Source organism: Jaculus jaculus, chromosome 13, assembly GCF_020740685.1.
Source record: "Jaculus jaculus isolate mJacJac1 chromosome 13, mJacJac1.mat.Y.cur, whole genome shotgun sequence".
Taxonomy (NCBI): domain Eukaryota; kingdom Metazoa; phylum Chordata; class Mammalia; order Rodentia; family Dipodidae; genus Jaculus; species Jaculus jaculus.
In genome coordinates, this window is record NC_059114.1 from 76219130 (window position 1) to 76241626 (window position 22497).

Here is a 22497-nt window from a genome sequence, read left to right on the forward strand (position 1 = left end):
CATTATGTCTTCAGGTTTTTTGCTTTCTATTTTTAGGAATGTTTTTATTCATTTGTGAGAGAGACAGGGAGAAAAAGAAATAAAAAAAATATTGGTATGCTTTACATGGGTGCTGGGGAATCAAACCTGGACAACAGGTTTTGCAAGAAAATTTCTTTAACCACTGAGCCATCTCCACAGCCCCACAATTCCTACTTTTAAAACTATTTTTTAATTTGTTTATTTTCAAGCAGAGAGAGACTGAGAGAAGAGTGACAGACAGAGAGAATGGGTGCACAAGGGCCTCTAAGCACTGCAAATGAACTCCAGATACATACACCACTTTGTGCATCATTTTTTTGTGTATCATTTGTGTATCATTTACATGGATACTGGGAAATTGAACCTGGGTTAGTAGGCTTTGCAGGCAAGCACCTTAACTGATTCATCTCTTCAGCCACCTACTTTAAAATTTACAGTCTTTTATTATTATTATTTTTAAATTTATTTATGGTTTATTATTATCAATATATTTCATATGGATACACCCTTGGCCACATTCTGCTGGGGACCTTCCCTAGTGTGGTTGAAGGTATTCCCTATGGGGTTGTGGGTTATGTGTTGTGGGAACAGCAGACAGTTATTTTTGTATGAGGAGGGGGGAAGGAATGCCTCTGAGTAAGATGTCTCAAGCTGCAGCTTTTGCAATCTTTTTGCCCTCTTTCCACAAAATTCCCTGAGTAGTGGTGGTTGTGTTTTAAATCTACTTCAGTGATGAGCTATTAGGAGCCTCTGTATCTCTGCTTGGGTAAGGTTCACCATGGAAGTAGCACTCTTGGGTGACTCCCCAGTCCCTCTGTAGTTTCAGCTGTGGCTTGGCTGAAATGCCAGGAGTAGTTTATCTCGTTGCTACTTTCTGAAAAAGAACAGATTTCGGCACTCACCCTCCATACCAGGGGGTCAGGGAACTGTGGACACAGGGACCCTTCAATCAGGAAGATGGAGTACATTCTTTACTTTTCATAATGGGTGCATTTTATCTGTATCCATTCTGTTTATTTGTCTAGTCTTATTTCAATACAATCTTATGATAGAACTTCAGGGGTTTTATTTTGTTAAAATTTGTTCCATGGCCTGAAATATCATATATTTTAGAGAAAGTAGCTTGAGCTTCTGAGAAAAAAGTGCCTTCTGTATCTCCTGATGGAATAATCTATATGTGCCTCCTAAGTCCATTTCAACTATTGTATTATTTATGTCAAAATTTTTTGTAACTTTTTGTCTGTGTGACTTATCTACAAATGGAAAATATGGACCTGCCTGTCCCTTTACATCTAGTCACATTTAAAAAAATTGAATGGAGTGATGTCCTTTGCATTTGTTTACAACTGTTATAGCCTTTTCTTTTTTCTTTTTCTTTTTCGTGAGATAGGGTCTCACTCTAGCCCTGGCTGACCTGGAACTCACTCTGTAGTTCTGGGCTGGCTTTGAACTCACAGAGATCCTCCTACATCTTCTTCCAGAGTGCTGGGATTAAAGGCATGCACCACTATGTCTGGCTTGTTATATCCTTTTGATTGATTGTTTGATTTATTTTAAAGTAGTGATCTCTTCTGAATAATAATTATCTTGAAAGGCAGAAGTATAACTATGCCATCTTGCTTTAGGATTCATTTTAGTTGAAATAACAATTTTTGCATTTTCCACTTTCAATCTGTATGTGTATTTACAATAGCAATATGTTTCTTGGAGATAGGAAACAGTTAGACTTTGTATTTTCATCTAATCATATGTGTGCATTTTTAAACTAAAGAACCAAGGCTATCATATAGTGTTCTTGAAATGCATCTACTGACTTCCATGTATTTCTTCAGTCTTTTCCTGGTCAATTCAAGTATTCATCATCATGGTCTTATTCTCTTTTTCAGCTTTGAGGTTTATTAATTTGCCAAGTTTAAAATGTTTGATTCATTGCTAATCATCACAAATATATCTATTCATCTTAACTAACTTATTCTTTGCTGACCACTTCCAATCATGCTTAAAGGAGCCTAATAGGTGATGGACTGCACTGAGGGCTTGGACTCTTCCAAATCACCTTGTTCTTTATAGCATTATCTGCAGAATTGAGAGAATTATCAGAATCATTGTGCATTACTTACTCATCTTTGGTCAAAAGTTAATAAATGAAGGAATTCAGCAAAATAGAAATTAAAATTTTAAAAAAATGAAAAAAATTGATTCTTGGACAACATAAACAAGATTGAAAAAAGTAGCCAAAGTAACAAAAAAAAAATAAGAAGAGGGGAAATATTCAAATAAGATCAAAGATTCAGGGATGTGTCAACATAAGTTAATCATAGGTATAATGCATCACATAAATAGATTCAGGGACAGAAATCATATGATAATCTGAATAGATGGATAAATATTTTAGACAAAATATAACATCACCTTTTAATAAAAGACACTGTAGAAAATTGGGGTATAGATAACATGCCCCCAAATAATAAAGATGATACTTAACCAATCTACAGACTACATAATGCTAAGTGGGAAGATCTTGGAAGCATTACCAATAACATCTGCAATTATTCTATGGTGTCCATGCTCTCAACTGCTAGACAATATAGAGCTTGAAGTGTTAGCTAGACCTATAAGATAAGAGAAAGATAAGGAGGATGTATATAGGATAGAAAGAAGTCACTCTATCCTTATGTATCAATTGTATACATATATCTATACCTATCTCCTAAAGACTACCAGAAAATTCTTAGTGCAATAAACACTTCTCATCAAAGTGGTACAATATAAATTTAACACAAATCATCAATAGCCTTCTTATATATATGGCAATGATAAAACATAGTGAGAAAGATTTCAGGGAAACAGCTTCCTTCATAATAGTCACAAAAACGAATACCTAAGAATATTCTTAACCAGGGAAATAAAAGACTTCACAATAAAACTTTAAAACAGTTAAGGAAAAGAAAAATGAGGAAGACAACAGAAAATAGGGACATTTTCCATGCTAAATGGATTAGTAAAATTAATATTGTGAGGTTGGCCAGTTTACCAAAACTGATATACAGACTCAATACAATTCCCATGAAATACCCTATTCCATTATTTTTGGTATGGGAAAACTTATTTATAATTCACATAGAAGCATAAAAGATGCCAAATAGCCAAATATATCTTCAGCATAAAGAATAAAAACAAATGTACCACCACACCAAATTTCAAGCTATGCTAGAGACATATTAACAAGAATGACATGGTTCTGGAACAAGAAAAAAAAAAAAACACATAGGTTGTTGGATGAGAATATAGGATAAGGTATTAAGTCAATATAGATGAACGTACCTGATTGTTGACAATATTGCAAAATGTCTACTTCGGAAAGACAACCCTTGCAACAAACGGTGCTTGGAAAACTGGATTTCAACACATAGAAGAATAGAAGACCACCTTTCACTCTGTTGTTGTTCTTGCCTTGGTATAGTTCAATTCCAATATCTCTTCCACCACTGATGCACTGTGTTTTCAGTGTGCCCTGTAGTGTCGAGGTGCCAAACCTTCCATCCAACTCTTCTTTTTAAAATTAACTTATTTGAGAATGACAGAGAGAGAAGAGGCAGATAGAGATAGAGAGAGAATGGGTGTACCAGGGCCTCCAGCCACTGCAACGAACTCCAGACGCATGCACCTCCTTGTGCATCTGGCTAATGTGGGTCCTGGGGAATCAAGCCTCGAACGTGGGTCCTTAGGCTTCACAGGCAAGCACTTAACCACTGGGCCATCTCTCCAGCCGCCTGCCCCCCCATCCAACTCTTCTTATGCAAACTTCACAACCTTTTCTGCTCCAGTTCATTTTTCTGATAGTTAATAGTGATAGAGCAATAATGTCTATTTGGTCCATGAATTAATGTCTGAATAGACAATTTGTTTAAATGGCCCAGATTTGAAGCTGTCTGTCTTGGTTTATGTCCTAAGACCATCACTAGAGCATTGATCAACCTGAAGGCATCAGGAACAACTTTTCCTTTCGCACTCTGAATGGGATCCACCACTTTAGCCACTGCACTCTCCCACAAGGCCTCAGAGCTTTCCTGAGTGTTGATGTCCACACCAGAAAGCCAACAGCTGAACCCTGGGTGACTGTGATACCAAACAACAACCATCTGGGCCCTTCCTGCTTCCTACAAGGTATCTATCTAGCGTTTTGGCCTGGGACACAGGGTCAGCTGCCTCTTCAATGACCCCTGAGCCTGACTGTGGCATGGCAAACATGTCAATCACTGCGACCACGTAGTCATCAACAAATTCGCCAAGCATAAGTCCCGTAACTTTCCCTGGAACTCGAGCTCGGTCATGCGTGGACGTCTTTCGCAAGGCCAAGGAGGAGATGCAGACCCGCTCTGCCGTGTCCACGGCGCACGCAAGCCTCCCCCAAGTCTCAGAAGCCTGTCCACTTTTGTGCTCTGCAACTGTGACTCTTATGGTGATAACTTCAATTTGTCAGGTCTGGCAAATCTCTTCTTAACCCAAACTCTGGATAATTCTGCCAGGTATAATTTTGACCAAGTAGTTTTATTTTTGGTCTGTTGGTTTGTTTGTTTTTCTTTCTAACCTGAGGCCAGGTGCGGCGGCAGGTGAGGGTGCTCTCCCTGGTCCTGCCTCTGTGGTGACCCAGCGGTGACAGCGACTCAGACCCAGCCAGTCTGTGGCTCCTAAAATTGGATGAACCAGTCCGATTCCATTCACGCCAATATATTATTTTTTTTAAGTTTAACATAATTCATCCATCATGGAAATGAGCATTTAAACTTTGATATACCATATGGCTTTAGTCAGACTGTAAAACACCAAAACATCAAATGACAATAAAGGCTAGTGAGGATGTGAGGAATGAGGAACTCTAGTCACTGCTGGTAGAGGTGTACATTGGTTCAACCATTATAGATATCAGTGCTTAGGTTTCTTAAGAAAGCTAAATCTAGGACTACCACAGATCTATTTACACCACTGAGGAGCATATGCCCTAGGGATTTTTCACATTACTATACAGATACTTGCTCATCTATGTTTATTATTGCTCTATTCCCAATAACAAGTAAGTGAAACCAGCTTAGATGCCCATAAATTATATATATATGATATAGTTTTATTCAGTAGCAAATCAAAATGAAATTATTAAATTATCAGGAAAATGGATGGCATTGGGAAGTAAATGAGAAATAACTCTAACTCAGAAACAAAAGCACTACATGTATACTCTTATATGCTGATGCTATTTTTGAATCTTTCGATTTGTATATAAGTTAGAGTAAGAATCAGTAGATGGCAAGGAGCCTAGGAATAAGCCACAAATGGGGACAGGGACAGGGCTTAAGGTGAGAGGACAATCTATATGCAAGTAGCGTGGGGCATACTCTTTTGTTGAAAAGGTCTAGCGTGGGTTGGGGGAGGACGGAGTAAAAGAGGAAGGGAGTGTTAATCAAAACTAAACAGAAATTCAGAATTTCCTCACTCCTTGCCAATAAACAGTTGTGATTATTATCATTTTAAAAACATTCTTACTGAATTAGTACAGAGAACTTTATTTATTTGGTAAAAAGTAGTGGCTTTTCTCATAAGAGTAAGGACTTCAGGTTTTATGAATATTTGGACTGGCTGAGATTTGGATTATAAGGGAAATATAATTGACTGAAAATGCAATTTGGTTAAGAGACCACTATAGACGTGGGAATGTAAACTATACAAAACTGAACAATTAAATATCTCATAGGCTATGTAGACATCTCAGAAATTTCAAATTCACATGACTGAAGGTATATTTTATGAAAATGTTAATGGCATGCTACAATGATGTTATTTATACTCAGTTAACATCTATTATTAGAAATATTTTTGATGGTAGCTATGTCAGAATGATTGCTTTCTTTGTAAGTACCCACATAGTCCCCCTTTACTGCAGCCTGTGGGTGAGGACCAGGGCTTGCAGCTATATCGCTGTGAACACAGTGATAGCAAATCACTTCAGCACACACAAAGCAAACAAGATGCTAAGGACAGAACTCCTGCATATGCAGTTCCACTTGGATTCAAAGGATTTAAATCTATTTACTTTTCAGCTGTGATCTAAATGATAAATTCCTAGCAAATCTCTCAACTGTGGTTTAACTGAATGATGAAAACTTTTCCTGTGAGGAATTTATGATTTATAAGGCTTAGCACCAAATAAAATTTCTTCAGAGCTTAGGAATTAATCATTTTGGTAGTATTTTTTTTTTAGTATAAAATATATACTTCTCTTCTTTCATACTACCCTCAGGCACGCTGTCATTTTTGTCCATTACTTTTTGCTGCAAACAGGTGCCTCCTGGCTCAAGCACCTTTCATAGTATTGGCCATCAAGATGGTTAACTTCCTTAATGCTGACTCTGATTGTGCAGAAGCTGGCTGGAGTTAATGTAGTATAGAGGAAAGGCATGAAATATATTCTTTCAACCTGCTCAGTGGAATATATCATTTTATCCTACTTAATATTCTAAGAATTATTATTTTTCTGTAGTGGAATAATCCTTGAAATGTTTTTTAAGTCTAAGGGGAGGTAACTCTGGCTTGGGACACATGAGACTTCTGCCATTCATTGTTAATGTCATGAGTCAAATATTTGAAGTAGTTAAAAAATCAATGATTTTTTTTTATTTTATGTGTCTTCATTATATCTAATTGTGTGGTAAATTATTCTGAATTGAAATATTCCCTCATGAAGGAAGGAGGGAGGCTCAAGAGACTCAGGAGGTGAAAAAGTCTGGAGTAAAGGTCACAAGACTGTTTCCTAAGATGATATAAAGGTTAAAGTATCCCCTGAGGAGCAGGAGTGGAGTGGACTCTCTAACCAGCTGAACTCATGTGCAAGGAGCTCCAGAGATGTAGCTTCTGGGAGTCGCCACCTTTGTTGGGGTCGGCCTTTTCAGTGATGCTTCTGCCTTTGACTCATCCATACTCCTGTAGGCATCACCTCACCATGCTCTGTGAGTAACCCCAATAAACTCACTGGTTCACAAACCTGCTTTTTGTGCAATAGTGCTTTGGTCTGTTGTCTCTACTCTATCTGGGGTGAACAGATGTATATTTGTATCTCCCCAGGGGGAAAAAAATCGCATGACAGTAACAGGTGCCATCTTAAACATGGGATTAGTCACAAGTCATCTATGAACTTGGAGTAAAAAAAAAGTGGTTTATTAATTTGAATTGTAGGAGGTCAGAAAAGCTCTATTATCTTCCTTCTTTCTTCTTCCTTCTGGGTTGTTCAAAGTCATAGAGATTTAAGGTGAGTAATATGATTGAATAATATACAAAAATATTTATCCCAGTGGGTGTGGTGGTTCACACCTTTAATACCAGCATTTGGGAGGCAGAGGTAGGAGGATAACCATAAGTTTGAGGCCACCCTGGGAATACATAGTGAATTCCAGGTCAGCCTGGACTAGAGTGAAACCCTACCTCACAAAACAAAACAAACAAGCAAAAATTACTATCCCATTATTGTCTGACACAAGATTAAAATTACAGTATTATAAAAGTGTAAACATAATAACAAGTAGAATTTGGACTATGAATAAAATCATCTATTCTATAATCAGGTCACTTTCCACCAATTTTTACAACTTCACAGATATTTTAAACCCCTGATAATTTTTCTTATTTACTTAGTTTTTACTTTTAAATTTTAAGTCAGTGTTTTAATATACAAGCTGAATATCTATGGGAGGTGATTTAGGGTATGGTAATGGCATTATCATCTAAGCACTATAATGAGATGTTTCAGTGGCTAATTTTCCAGGATATATTCTTCTGAGATGCACTAGTTTAGCATATGAGAGAGGTTGGAAGGTTTGACAGTAGAACTTGGGCCATACATAGACTCAGCCACCAAAAGCCATACCCAGCTGACAGATTACATCCCAAATGAAAATGGGAGTCTCAGCAAGAATTAAGAAATCTAACTGTAAAAAAAATAAAAAAAAGACCCTCTAAGGCAGACCTCTACATCAGAAGCATCAGAAGCAGCATGGACAGTACTTTTGAAGATGGTTATGTACAAAGATATTGTGTTAAAAATATACTAAAATAAAATAAATGTAATATCACCTAGGTCTTTTTGTACTTTGTGAAAAATAGAGATTATTAGTTTAATAATTTAATTAGTTGTTCTAACAACTATTAGTTGTTATAATTTGAAACATATTGTGACATATTCTCCTAATGGTCCTGATGGTAAGAGGAATGTTACAATTTGAAACATTATAACACTATCAAGGGCCTATGTTGAGGACTAATATTTCAATTCAAATAATTTTAAAAATTTTTCTTTGTTTTCTGCTGAAAGTGATACAAACTTCCAGTACATTAGCATTTCATTTTTCACTATACTGTAAAAAATAATAATATCTCTCACTTTATAACCTTCACTATTTTCACTCATAGAGGGTTATAGCTACATTTGGTAGGCAGAATTGACTGATGTACTACCACCAGCATGTGTGTACTATTACTGATAAACTAACTGCATTTTTCAAAGAAGAATAAGTAATTCACCTTTTCATGCAAAATCTTAAATAACTTCCTTAATTTTAATAATTATCTGCATATCAAAATTTCTCTATTTTAAACTGCATGCTTCAGATATTGAACTTCAAATAGGAATGTTAATAAAATATTTACAAAATTATTGTACCCACAATGTTATAGTATTTGAAAAAAATGGCAAAACTAGCAAGGGTGCTGTTTTCCTGGCGAACCAGATACCAGCACAAGAGAGAAGGAGATCAACACAGAGAAAAATCAACTCCTACCAAATCAGAGAGCCAGAGACCCAGAGGCCCCCAACACCTCATCACTGAAGCAGACCAAAAATAAACCCAACATGGCTCAGGAAAATTTTGTGGAAGAGGGGGTGGAAAGAATGTCAGAGCCACATGTTGGGTCATTATATGAAGAGACATTTATCTTACCCATAACTGTGGGCTAACTCCACAATGCGTGACCCATATACCTCAACAAGGAGGGGCCAATGGGGAGGGGGGTAGGTCATGGATGAGCCTAATAATGGTATCAAACTGACTGTATTTGCTGAGTACAAAACTAATTAATAAAAAATTTTAAAAATCTATGCTACAGCATAATCTATTTTATTAATAAGTTGCATTTCACAACTGAACAACCTCTGTATTGTGATTCATTATATTATGTCTGCATAGACTGCAAGCTTGAACACTAATTTCTGTTTCCATAAACATCTCATTTACTCCTAAATTTACTTACATCACAAGTAACTAAATTTGGCAAGATAACTAATGCTATTTTCATTTTAGGACATGAACAATATTATTTTGCTATGTACTTCAATGTTGTAAGCTTTCCATTGTATTGTAATTTTATCTATTACTAAATGAATTAAACGATTTTTCCTGAATTTCAAGTAATTATGACCTGGGAAGGTGTGATTGAGACATTTCAGTGCTGAGCATTGGTCTGTCACTTCCCAGCATCATGTTGCCTTCTGAGTCATCCCAAGGTCATTCATCTGAAAAGGGAAGGTTCTCTAACCAAAAGTGAGAGTAGCATTAATATATGGGTATGAACATTAAGAGAAGTACTTACTGGGCAGTTTGGTGAGTTTCTCATTTCTTGATGGAAAAACAAATATGGAGTGTTGAATGTTTTAAAAATATGTAGTTATCTGCTTTGTAATCTTTTCCTTATACACATTATTTTAGGTATCATGTGATCACATATTTATGGTACTTAAAGCACTAATGACACACCATCTTTGATGTTTACTTTTCTATAATTATATATACACCATTTATTTTATCTATAATCACACTGGCATTTAGTTTTGTAGCCCTTTGCTCACAGTTTATTGTGCACTATTGATTATGGAATGCAGCCCTGATTAACTAGTGCTGTATATAGTGTTTACTAATAGTGTCTGTATGATTTGCTCCAATAGTTATCTCTAGGTCAAAAGGTTACAATTTCATAGAAATGCACTTTCAGTTAAAACTGCCTTTAGAATATTTATTTTCACTACATTGTCATAGATGTATATTAATAAAACATTATGAAAAGTGGAAAAATAAACCTCTATAAATTCAATGCAGGAAATGATCATAACAATCCTATAACATAAAATATCTTCATACTAGCAGTTCAACCATTTTATTGTAGTAATATATAATCATATAAAATGTATCTACAGAAGTTAGTTTTAAAAGAGAAAAGTACATTAAAACTTGGATTCATGGGAACTCTGAAGACAGGAGATACTCTATTACATTTACCTTTTAGAGAACAAAATGAAATTTGTGTTTTTACACAATTTTAAATACTAGTTTCATATAACTATGTGTCACCCTACATTTTGTATGGTTTAGTCTTTAAAAATGTAGTTACAAAGAATTTAAAAGTGTATTACACATGCAGTTTAAATTTTTCATAATGGAATATTCTCAATTCTGTTCTCTTGAACATTGTATTATTGACTGTTTTATGCAAAATAATAGAAATATGACTAGTTTTTTTAACAATTATATTTTTAAAAAATATTTATTTATTTGCAAGCAAAGAGAGACAGAGAAAAAAGAGACAGAATAAATGGGAACACCAAGGCCTTCAGCTGCTATAAATGAACTCCAGATGCATGTGCCACTTTGTGCATCTGGCTTTACATGGGTACTGGAAAAATGAACCAGATTGTTAGGCTTTTGAGGCAAGCACCTTAACTACTGAGCATCTCTCCAGCCCTTGTCAGTTATATTTTAGCTCAATTAAGTAATAAGAAAAATACAGTTTATTCTTTATGTAATAATCCTTTGTTTAAGTAGTACTATAAATTTTTCAACACTTTACCTGGTACTTCCTCCTATGAAATTCCTAGTTTGAAAATGTAGTTAAAATTTCAAAATATAAAATTAATTACCTTTATTTTATACTTCATACAGAGAAATGTAGAGCTTTATCTGTTATCTCCATTTCATTAAACAATAGAAACCAAACTTATTGCATTTTTGCATATATAATACCTTTGTGTGTATACAGTAGCCAAACATTTTTAATTTTTTATTTGCTTATTTATTTAAGAAGGAGAAAGGGAGAGAGAGAGAGAGACAGAGACAGAGACAGAGAGGATGAATGAGCACACCAGAGCCTCCTAGCCATTGCAAGTGAACTCCAGATGCATGTGCCTCCTTGTGCATCTGGCTTTACATGGGTACTGGGGAATCGAACCTGGATCCTTTGGCTTTGCTGGCAACTGCCTTAACTGAAAAGCCATCTCTCCGGCCCCTACAATATTCAAACTTTAAGTAAATGAGACACAATATCCAATTTTATGCAATCTTCATCCATAACCTGATTGTGAAAATAAGCTTTGTTCCCAAATTGCTTCTTTATCTTGCTCAAGACATTCCTCTCAGTGTTTTGTGAAAATCTTGTATTATGCTGAATCTTTTCAGGAATTATCTTTTTAAATTTTTCTTTATTTTTATTGACAACTTCCATAATTGTAAAGAATATCCCATGGTAATTCCCTCCTTACTCCCACTTTGAAACTCCACTCCATATTATCCTCTCCCCTTCTCAATCAGTCCCTCTTTTATTTTGATGTCATGATCTTTTCCTCCTATAATGATGGTCTTGTGTAGGTAGTGTCAGGCATTGTGAGGTTATGGATATCCAAGCCATTTTGTGTCTGGATGAGCACATTGTAAGGAGTTCTACCCTTCCTTTGGCTCTTACAATCTTTCCGCCACCTATTCTGAAATGGACCCAGAGCCTTGAAAGGTGTGATTGAGATATTTCAGTGCCAAGCACTCCTCTGTCACTTCTTCTCAGCACCATGGTGCCTTCTGAGTCATCCCAAGGTCATTGCCATCTAAGAAGAAAAGGTTCTATAACAAAAAGTGAGATTATTATTAATGTATGGGTATGAACATTATGAGAAGTGTTAGTGGACATTTTGGTGAGCATAGTATATACATTTAGCCACACAGCAGAAGATATTATAGGGATGTATTCCTGCCCATGGAGTGGGCCTCAAGTCAAATTCAAAGGCAGTTAGTTTTCCCCATAACAGACATGCCACTATTGCACCCGTTGACTCATTTAGCCTGGCTGGCCAAATATAAGGCTTGCAGTGTCCACTGTTGAGTATCTTCACTGGTAATTTCTCTCTCTCCCAATGAACTGCATGAAGCATGGCTTTTTCCAGCTTTCTGTCAGCTGGTCTACCTGGGGGAGGTTTTCAGCTCAACTCCAGCAGGATTTCTCAGTGACCTTGAAGCCCAAGTAGGTGTAGTCTTCAGCAATAGGGTCTTACCATCTCCCTGGTGGGAAATCAAGGGCCTCAGTAATGGCCTGTAATGTTTTGGGGGCATCGGGGACCTCCCTGGCAACTCACTGGAAGATATCCCATCCTGGCACTGAAAATTTTCTAGTAACAATCTATGGCCCCTGTGTGTTCCATTGTCCAAAAAAGTAGGTTTCCATATGACTTATTTATAGCCTCTTAGATTTTGATTAGCTCTCCCTTCACCTTACTTTTACTCAATCTCTTGCCCTGACCTTACTTAAGTCTTTTCATCCCCATTAATCTGTTCCTCTGCTTACATATATACAATATCATCCTATTAAGTCCCCCCTCCCTTTCTGTTCCCCTTATATCTCCTGTTTAGGTTACTGGCCTCTGCTACTGAGTTTTCTTCCTATTCACACAGACATGGATGAATCTGAGAAGGATTATACTAAGTGAGGCAACCCAGTCCCAGAAAGCCAAATGTCACATGTTCTTTTTCATATATGGATCCTAGCTTCAAACGACTGGACTTCTGTGTGAGAAGAAATTATCTTTAAAATAGTTGGCATAAGCAAGCTGTTACACCCCTATATAGTCAGGCACATTGAGAGAGATCTTTATTATGATTTTAAGTAAATGGTCAGGAACCTGCTTTACTATTTCTTTTTTTTTTAATTTTTTTGTTCATTTTTAATTTATTTATTTGAGAGCAACAGACACAGAGAGAAAGACAGATAGAGGGAGAGAGAGAGAATGGGCGCGCCAGGGCTTCCAGCCTCTGCAAACGAACTCCAGACGCGTGCACCCCCTTGTGCATCTGGCTAACGTGGGACCTGGGGAACCGAGCCTCGAACCGGGGTCCTTAGGCTTCACAGGCAAGTGCTTAACCGCTAAGCCATCTCTCACTATTTCTGTCACACTTTCTATGGAACTTGAAATAGAGGTTGACCCAACATTAAATCTCACCTTTTAAGCCAACTAGACCTCTGTCATTGTAGCTAAAACCTGCTAGTGGGAGATTTTCCATTTTTATATTTTTTTCTTTTATTACCATTGCACTGCCATAGTTTATTAATTCTTGGGTAATATCAATCACTTTTCATAGAATTTTTTTACTTTTGTGGGCCAAACACTTGTTTGGGGTAAAATTGTCTAATTTTACATGGCTAGAAATGGAAGAGGAATACAGTGCATCATAAATCGTACAGTTAAATGCCTTCAGTATGATGATATTTAGGCTTTTGTTGCCTCTCAGAAAATCTTTAGGATGATTATTACATTGACTCTAACCTCCAAAGTTGAACTGGCTAATAACTTTTGCATAGTTTTCCTCCCACAGCCTCTCTCAGTAATTCTCTGACAAACTGCTGCTTCCTTCTTTATGTACTTTCATGACTTCATTTGGTGAAGTTCCCTCAAACTATAGTTTTCAGTATTTTACTAATCCCCAAAATATCTTCAGCTGAATCTTCCACTGGACCTCTCCTTGAAAATACAGTGATTAAATGGTCTCCCTCACAAACCATCCCATATTATCTGTGCAAGTTGCTACTTTGTCATTATACTTCATGTCTTCCCTCTTCATTATATCATTTACATTGCTTGCTTCAATAAAAGGGCTCTTCTTAACCAGTTGAATTACATAAATTCTACCCACCTCAAGTTCCTTACTAATGCCATTTCTTTTGTGAGGCCTTCTGTTAGCTTCTCAGTTAGAAGAAGTCTTTCCTTTCTCTGAACACAGACTGAACACTTTTCAAACTTAGAAGCAAGGATAGCTGCATTTTAAAATTCATGTACTCTATCTTTACATATGTCTCACAATTTCATTAGGTTTCTTTTTAGCCTTTTAGTGCCCAACTCAAGGCCTTTTATCCTTAACTGAAGTACTGCTTCCTCTCAAGCACAGTGTACTTCGTAAAACAAGAAAAGTTTGTATGAACATAACTGTGAAGTCTTCTAAATCACTTTCTACACTTAAAAACATGCTATATCTTTGAGGTTACACAAAGTAAAATCATTCAATTAATAACCCACAATTAACCCTACAGTTAATAGTTATGTGGCAAATTCCATATGTAATAAAATTACTTCATGTTGAATTAAGGCTATAAATAAAAGTAATATTTATGGTTAACCTTCTGTGTTGCCATTCTAAATAATGATACTTTTCAAAAATGGTGGGAATCACCCAACAATGCAATTTTCAACTTTACAAGAAAGATAGATGACTGTACATCTGGATGATTCCTATTGATTGTCATTTTACAGGATCTAGAATCACCTGTGAAGGATTATCTAGATTAGGTCAGCCTCTGGATTTGGGATTATTTTGGTAAAGTTGATTGAGTTGGGAAGAGACACCTTAACTGTGGACGGCACCATTTTATGGGCCGGGTTCCTAGACCGTATGAGAAAGACACTAGACTAGTTCCACACATAGCTCTTTTCTTCCTCCCTGTGCCGAAAGTGGCCCATTGCCTCAAGCTCCATCTTTGTCTGCCATGATAGTTTGTATCCTGGAACTGCAAGAGGAAACCTGGGCTTTCTCCCTTAAATTCCTATTGGAAAATGGAAAATATGGTAGTTAATGTATATGGTAGTTAATGTAATTGAGAATTGTCGCGAGTTAGTTATTCATTATTATTATAGGTTGGCTAAATTCACCACAATCCACATGTTCATAAGTGATAATGTAAATTAGGTAGAGGATAGTTTTCCATGGTTTTATTCTTTATTGTTTCCTTTCAACTTTGCATTGCCCCTTTTGGCATTAAGGTCTTCTTTCTGCTGTGGACTCTAAGATGCTCTGTTCTAAAGGGCTTTCAAGGTTGGCTGACAGTAAACATGGAGGATTTTCTATGGCCTGGCTTATGAGTTAGGGATGTTTTCTGCATTTCTGAATAATCCTTAGTCCAAGGATTTTTCAGTGCTCTAGCGTTCTGGTTTAGTTTGGAATCCAGCACTTAGGTCAACCCCACCCCAAAGAAAAGTCCTTCCTTCTGTCGTCTTCTCTCTGGTGGTGTTAGTTTTCCTCCGCACCCCTGGATTGTTACCCTTGCCTCAACTGCTTGAGACTTTCAATTTACCTGTGTTTTGATAAGTCATTAATGTGAGCTCTGCGACTGTATGGAAGGAACACTGATAAGAGTGACAGTGATCCTACCATTCACAGTGGAAATGGATTTTAGTGATGTGGAGAAGAGGGGTGGCTCTGTTTCAACGTGATTTGCTTGTAATTCCTTATAACCAACTGTGGTGCTGAAGGGTATGCTTTACATGTTTCCCTTGACACCCTGTTTTTTTCATCTTAAGCACAACTTTAAGAACTGTCATCTTTTTAAATGCTTTTCTCGCTAATAGGTCTTATCTTATCTTTATTCTAAATACAGATATGCCATGTAAGTCACCAATGAACTGTCTTCATAGACCTGATTTTGATAAATTATCTCCTTAGTATCACCAGCTTTTATCCAAGCACCCTTCCTTCAATGTTTAAGGGAGAGCACTGATGATTGATTTTTCTCACCTTAATCCTGAATACATAAGGGTAAAAACACTTTCTCCTGTGGCTTTTGTTCTTTAAATTTTAAGAAAATGAAACGCCTCTTTGGGACAGTGCAGCCCAAAGCAATGAATTGAATCATGTATTGCTGCCTAGGGTTTAATGCTGGAGGTTTTGTCATGAGTGTGTCATGTGAAATATGAATACCACCAGAAAAATTGGCAATGGCTTGAAAAGTATTAGAAGATTAGCTGTAAAGCTATGATCTCAACTTCCCTCTTTGTTGTCAAGAAAATATAGGAAGAACTGACTTGTGTTTTCACCTACTAACTCAGTAGAAGGCGTTATTCAAAAATGTTGTTGGGTGAGAAATACATCATGGTCATAAACTTTCAGCAGTTACCTTCTCATTACTAGACAAGTAATCCTAACAGCAGCAGCTTATAACAGGAAAAAGATTATTTCGGGTTACAGTTTCAAATAGAAGTTTCACTGTGGTAAGGAAAGTATGGCATGAGCAGAAACTGGCTAACGTTGTCATAAGTCTGTAACAGAGAGGAAGCAGGAAGAGTGAGCTGGTTATGGGACTAGGCTAGGAAATCTCCAGGTCCTCGCTGAATGACACACAGCTCAACTTGTTAAATAGGGAGTCTAGAATACTAACAACTATACTTATAATTTAAATATGTCTATACAGAGTAGGTATGTACTCTTCAAATATAATTTCATGATAGATATAGAAATAGACATTTATCTGAGTTCAAATATAAAATTACTGCTTATTAGAAATTCAATTTTAGTGCATTATTTTTGATCATAGAAATAATTTTCATAGAGAAGGTGAGTGTAGGAATAAATATTTCCAAGATTGAAACTTGAAATAATCTTAACACTTATCATCATCTACTTAGTATGTGTTATAGAATAGGTAATCTAGGTATTGTTTTAAATGCTTGGCATTAGAAAATATGTGTATACGTGTGATGGTTTGATCCACCTCCTCACCTCTGTAGGCTTCACCAGCAGGGGATTAACTATGAGGCTTAATCACCTAACATGTGAGGCTATAAGAGAGCCTTTTTACTTTCAGATCACATTATAGCTTACTAATAATTTCAGTTAAGAGCCACTGAGATATACTGAGTAACAACAGCTTGTTTCAGGTTCTGGCTCTAATGGTGGCTTCCATAACTCAGCATGAACTTGCTACACTGCTTGGTTGGCAGTTGTTGAGAGAGATGTTTACTTATGAAAACTGGTCACCTGAAGATACTCTACTTGGGCACGTAGAGACATGAAACAACCTTTCTATCATATCAAGTAGCTAATAGAATAGCCCCCTGTGTTTTCACTCTCTCTGCATGAATGTTTTCAGAAAATATTCTGTGTTAGCTTTATCTTTTCCATGATTTTACTTTTGCATAAATAAAGCAATTCTTCTGTAATTTTCCTTTAATGCAGATGTATTATATTGGAAGGGATTGAAGTAAATGAGGCCTCAAAATGATGATATTGTGTTTCTATTCAATTTACTTAAAAATATTTCTTTTAAGGTGAGGTCTCACTGTAGCCCAGGCTGATCTGGAACTCCCTCTCTATGTAGCCCCACGCTGGTTTCAAACTCACAGCAATCCCCCATATTTCTGCCTCCTGACTTCCAAGATTAAAGATGAGAACTACCACGCTCAGCAAAAATAATTTACTTTTAACAACTTACTTTCCATGTAGCAAAATGTGTCTATACATTTGAAGATTCTCAGAGCTTTTAACTATATCACACTTCCACATACACACACACAATGATGCATACCATCCTATTTTATCATCCCTACCCATGTTTGTTTGTTTTAATATCCAAAGTTATAATAATCTGCATAGCTCATCAAATGGCTGCAACATTATTGAGAATTTCAGAAGGACATCAATGGACCATTCTCATTTGAATCTATGGCTGTATTCATCTCAGAGTAGCAGCCATTCCACCATACAGGCTTGTCCTACCTTACTTTAAATATATCTTGTACTGGAAATTTCAGATCAGCCTGGTAGCTTATTTGAGTCACTTGCCTTTCTTGAGTAAACAAAGAGAAATATTAAAGTTAACTTCAAATCAGGATCTCCAGGGCATAAATTAGTCTTTAACTAATTTTAATAATCTTTCTTATATTGCAGTTTCAGAGATAAATACTGTGAAAATATCATTGTATCAGGGATGAGAAACTAAAAGAAAGTTTAAATGAATAATTTGAATCTCAACTATAATTTACTATCAAAATATTTACCAATTACACAATTAAATAAAATTATTACTTCATTTAAGTGGTCTTATATGTATAGCCAGCTTCAGTTTAACATTTGAATAATCATTCAGGTTTAATAAATAGGCAATTTCCATGAGGTAAGATAGAGTTGATGTCTAAATTATTTGGTGTGAGCACATTGTCTGACTACTGAATTCTCCTCTCTGCATGAATGATTAGACAGAATGCCATTAAAACCACACAGTACTAAATGAAGTGGAATTTTGGATTTCTTTTTATCAAATGTAATTTCAAATGATTTAGTAGTAAACAAAGAGAATAAAGTAGACAAAAATAATAATTAGTAATGCTTCAGTGCTTAAATTAATGTTTGTACTAGTTCCACTTATCATGTTGTTGCTTAAACTATCAGAATATCACTTCATTTTATGCCAGGAGAACAATCAAAGGAGCTGGCTCTATCCAATCTTGACTTCATTCTTACCAGAAGAAACTTAGAAGCAGTAGAAATAAAAACCAGGAGACAAGATGGTGATTTGTTTGGTACAAGGAAAGTGCATGTCTCTTCCAATTGCTGGACAAACAGCTGACCAAAAGCAGCTAATGGTTGGAAAGGGTTCATTTTGACTTATAGTGTTGAGGGGAAGTTTCATGATGGCAGGGAAATGATAGTACTGCAGAAGGAAGATGTCACTTTTTGTCACAGAAGCTGGTAAAAAGCAGTAAGACAGTGAGCTGAGCTCTGGCAAGAGGGAAGCTGGGATGTCGCATCCCAAAGCCTGTCCCCAGTAACACACCACCTCTTCAAGGCTCTACCGCCTACATGGCCACCAGCTCTGGACCAAACATTGAAAGCACGTGAGTTTATGAGGGATAACTGATCAAACCACCAGAAGAATAATTCAATTGAGTTTTCCCATTCAGTAAAAACATAGAATTGTCTTTCATAGACTCAAATATGAACAAATTTATATTCATATAATGATTATGAAGTAAATTGATAATCAATAATATGATTATTCAATATAAATTAAGTCATATATAAATTAAGTTATAGAGGTACTTCTTCCTTTGTTAATTTATGCACATTTCTTGAATTTCCAAACCACAATAGTTATCTACATTTTAAGTGACTTTTCATATAGGGTTCCCATGAACATTTTAGGAAGTAAGTACTACTTATTAATTGATGCAGTGAATAAGGACTTTTATGCACCAAGAGATTAAATTATTTCACTGGTCTGCCTATTTTGGAAGCCTGGACTTTATTATTTATCTATGAAAAGTTATGAAAACCAATTGACATGAAAAATTCTGGTCTACTTGCATTGATAAATCCTGGGTATGTATTAGCTCTGCATTCTTCTTTGAAGGTCATTTGCCTACTTTCAGGAGGAGTGCAGTGACAGAAACTTCAAAAGACATCACATAAAGATTTAGGAAATATTTCTTCCAAAAACAGGGGACTTCTTTTCTCATTTATCTAGGATTAAATATTTTAGGATCATGGAGCAATGAAGGCTGTTCTATCCCAGTCCAGGGGGACAAAACACATGTGTTCAGATGTAGACTGAGGAAGAGAACTCTGTTTGAATAATTAGATAAGATTCAGTCATAAATATTAGAACATTCAAAAAAAGTCTAAAGAGATCATATATATAAATATACATCTGTTAAACTCCCCCTTGCATATGGGTTTCTGTTGTCAAAAGAGGTTGGGGAAAAGATAAATAGAAAAAGGTTCTGGTATATGATATATGATTTTCCTTCATTCTCAAGGGTCATGTTCATAACATAATACTGAGTGCATGTTAAAACACTGTTTGGAGAAAAAATGTTGACATAAGAAAATGTGATTTATGTTTCCCATCCATCATATTGACTGGTTTTAGACAGATGTCACTGCTTGTCAAACATAGGACAAAACAAGGCAAAATTACATAATATCCAAAAACCTACTTCCCCTTATCACCATCTCATTCATCTTTTATTTTCATAAAAAATTTAGTGTTATAAATAATGATCAATTCAATAGGAAAATGTTTTCATTAAACAATTTCCGTTGGGGCTATTTAACACATGTAGCTCAGCTATTACTCAAACACAATGTAATGTTTTAATTTCAGTAACATAAACATCTAAAATATTTACATATGATCATTACAAGAACTATTTGAGAAATTTTACTTTAAGTAAATGAAATAACTTATATTGAAATGAAGTAAAGTTTATTGAGTCATTTTCTCTTAGCAAATGTTAAATACTGATGATTTCAAGTCTTCCAATTATCAGTGTTTCTACTGTATTTGAGCACACATGCACATAAGAATTAAAATGTCACTAATCCATAATACAGGACCAAGGCTTTTAGGATGGAGCACAAATAGTTGGAACCATTTAACAATAGCAATAACTATTATTTCTCATGCAAGATTACACCACGCTTATCATCCATAGAGTTATTACTAGAAGCTATATTTCTTCCTACCTACACTTTACTAGCCTACAAAATTTTACTTTATATTTCCCTCATTTTACTTGATATTTATTAATTCTATATCTAGGGAACTTGCAAATATGTTATGTATCTTTTACTGAGGCAATAAACTGAATACTTAACACAGAGATTTTGCATTAAAACAATCTCCTGGTAACAGGTTATTTAGCAAACTTAGAAACATTTGTCGATTAACATTTTCATAAAGTGTTAATTATGATTAGTTCTATGTTGATATTGAGGGACACTATTAAAAGGTTAAAATTATGCCTGTGGGTTTGGCCCTGTTTCAATGGTAGAGCACTTGTCTACTATGCCTGAGGCCAAGTTTTCACCACAAGTACCTCAAAAAAGAAACAGTTTCAAGCTTTGGTTAAGTGGTTTAGCAGGTAAAAGGTGCTTGCTTTCAAGCATACCAGCTCCAGTTTGATTCCCCACACACAAATTGGTGGACATATCTGTAATGCTAACATGATTATGGCAAAGAGAAGCATTAGTCAGGAGAATTTGGAAACCTGTGGGACAGTGCGACTGGTACATACACAGTGGAAAAAGCAATGGAGACTCTGCCTCTTGCAAGGGTAAAGGAGAGGACAAGCTTCATAAGGTTGTCCTCAGGTCTACACACGTGTGCACCCATGAACACACAAGTCAGGTGCGTCCATGTATGATTCAAACACAGAACGGGAGGGAGATAGAGGAGGAGGAAGTGGAGAAGTTGAATAAGGAGAAGAAGGGGAAATTATTATTAGACCTAGCATTCTGGAGTTTATATTTTATTGTAGTTTAGAAACTTTAAAAGATACTGTTATATTCTTAAATAACAACTCATAACTACTACTATTAACATATGATATATATATATATAATATACATATATATGTATGTATATATATGTATATTATATATATACATACTTATGTATATATGTATGTATATATATGCATTACTTGTTATTGTGATCCATAGAAACTTGTATTAATTTGCCAATTATTGAAATATAGACTTTTTGGGGGGGGGGGGGAATTGAACTCAAGAAACTCCAAATAGCTGTTTACAAATCACTAGTGGTGAAGGGTTGCCAGTCAAAATGGCAATCACTAAGAAGACAAATAGAAAATTCTGCAAAGATGTGGGGCAAAGGGAATACTCACTCACTGCTTGGAGTGTATAATGGTGAAGTTTGTGGAAAGCATTGTGAAGGTTCCTAAAAAGCTAAAAATACAACTACTATATGACTCAGGTGTGCCACTTCTGGGCTTATGTGGTGAAATTTGTACACCCATATTCATTGCCACTCTATTAACAATAGCTAGGAATGGAAACAACCTTGATGTCTCTCATCTGACAATAGATAAGAAAAATCTGGGACATACACACAATAATATTTTATTAAAATCCAAAGAAGAAAAATATATGAAATTTTCAGGAAAATGGATATAACTGGAAAAAACATATTGGGTGAGATAACAAATGCTTTAAAAAACAACACATTTTTTCTGCACTTCAGAGTTTAGAATTTTCTGACCTAGGTGTGCAACTTGGAGTGTCTTCAGAGACCAGAATGTTAAGAAAGGATTAATGGGAGGATCTAAGAGGAAAAGATAGTGGAAAAAAGTTGATATAATAATGTGTGTGAGGGGAGGCGGTGTATTAGGTTGGAAATGTTTAAGCTGGGAGGTGGGTGAGAAGAGAAGTTAGAGAGAGGGTTAACCAAAATTTAGGGTATAGTTAAAAGCTATAAGAAGATTAACAAACAAGCAAACTTAAAAATGTTATGTAAACATTAAACAAAGAGTGAATTGGAAGTATCCTACAAAGAGGATATGCTGTTTCTACTATCCAAGAGGTATGAAACAATATCACCAGTGCTTTACATGAGTTG

At 35.8% G+C, this 22497-nt stretch overlaps 1 pseudogene; it reads right to left on the minus strand.

Moving 5' to 3' along the window:
• Positions 1-3453: 3453 nt before the first annotated feature.
• LOC101603560 overlaps positions 3454-22497 on the minus strand; it is a 31620-nt pseudogene continuing 12576 nt past the window's right edge.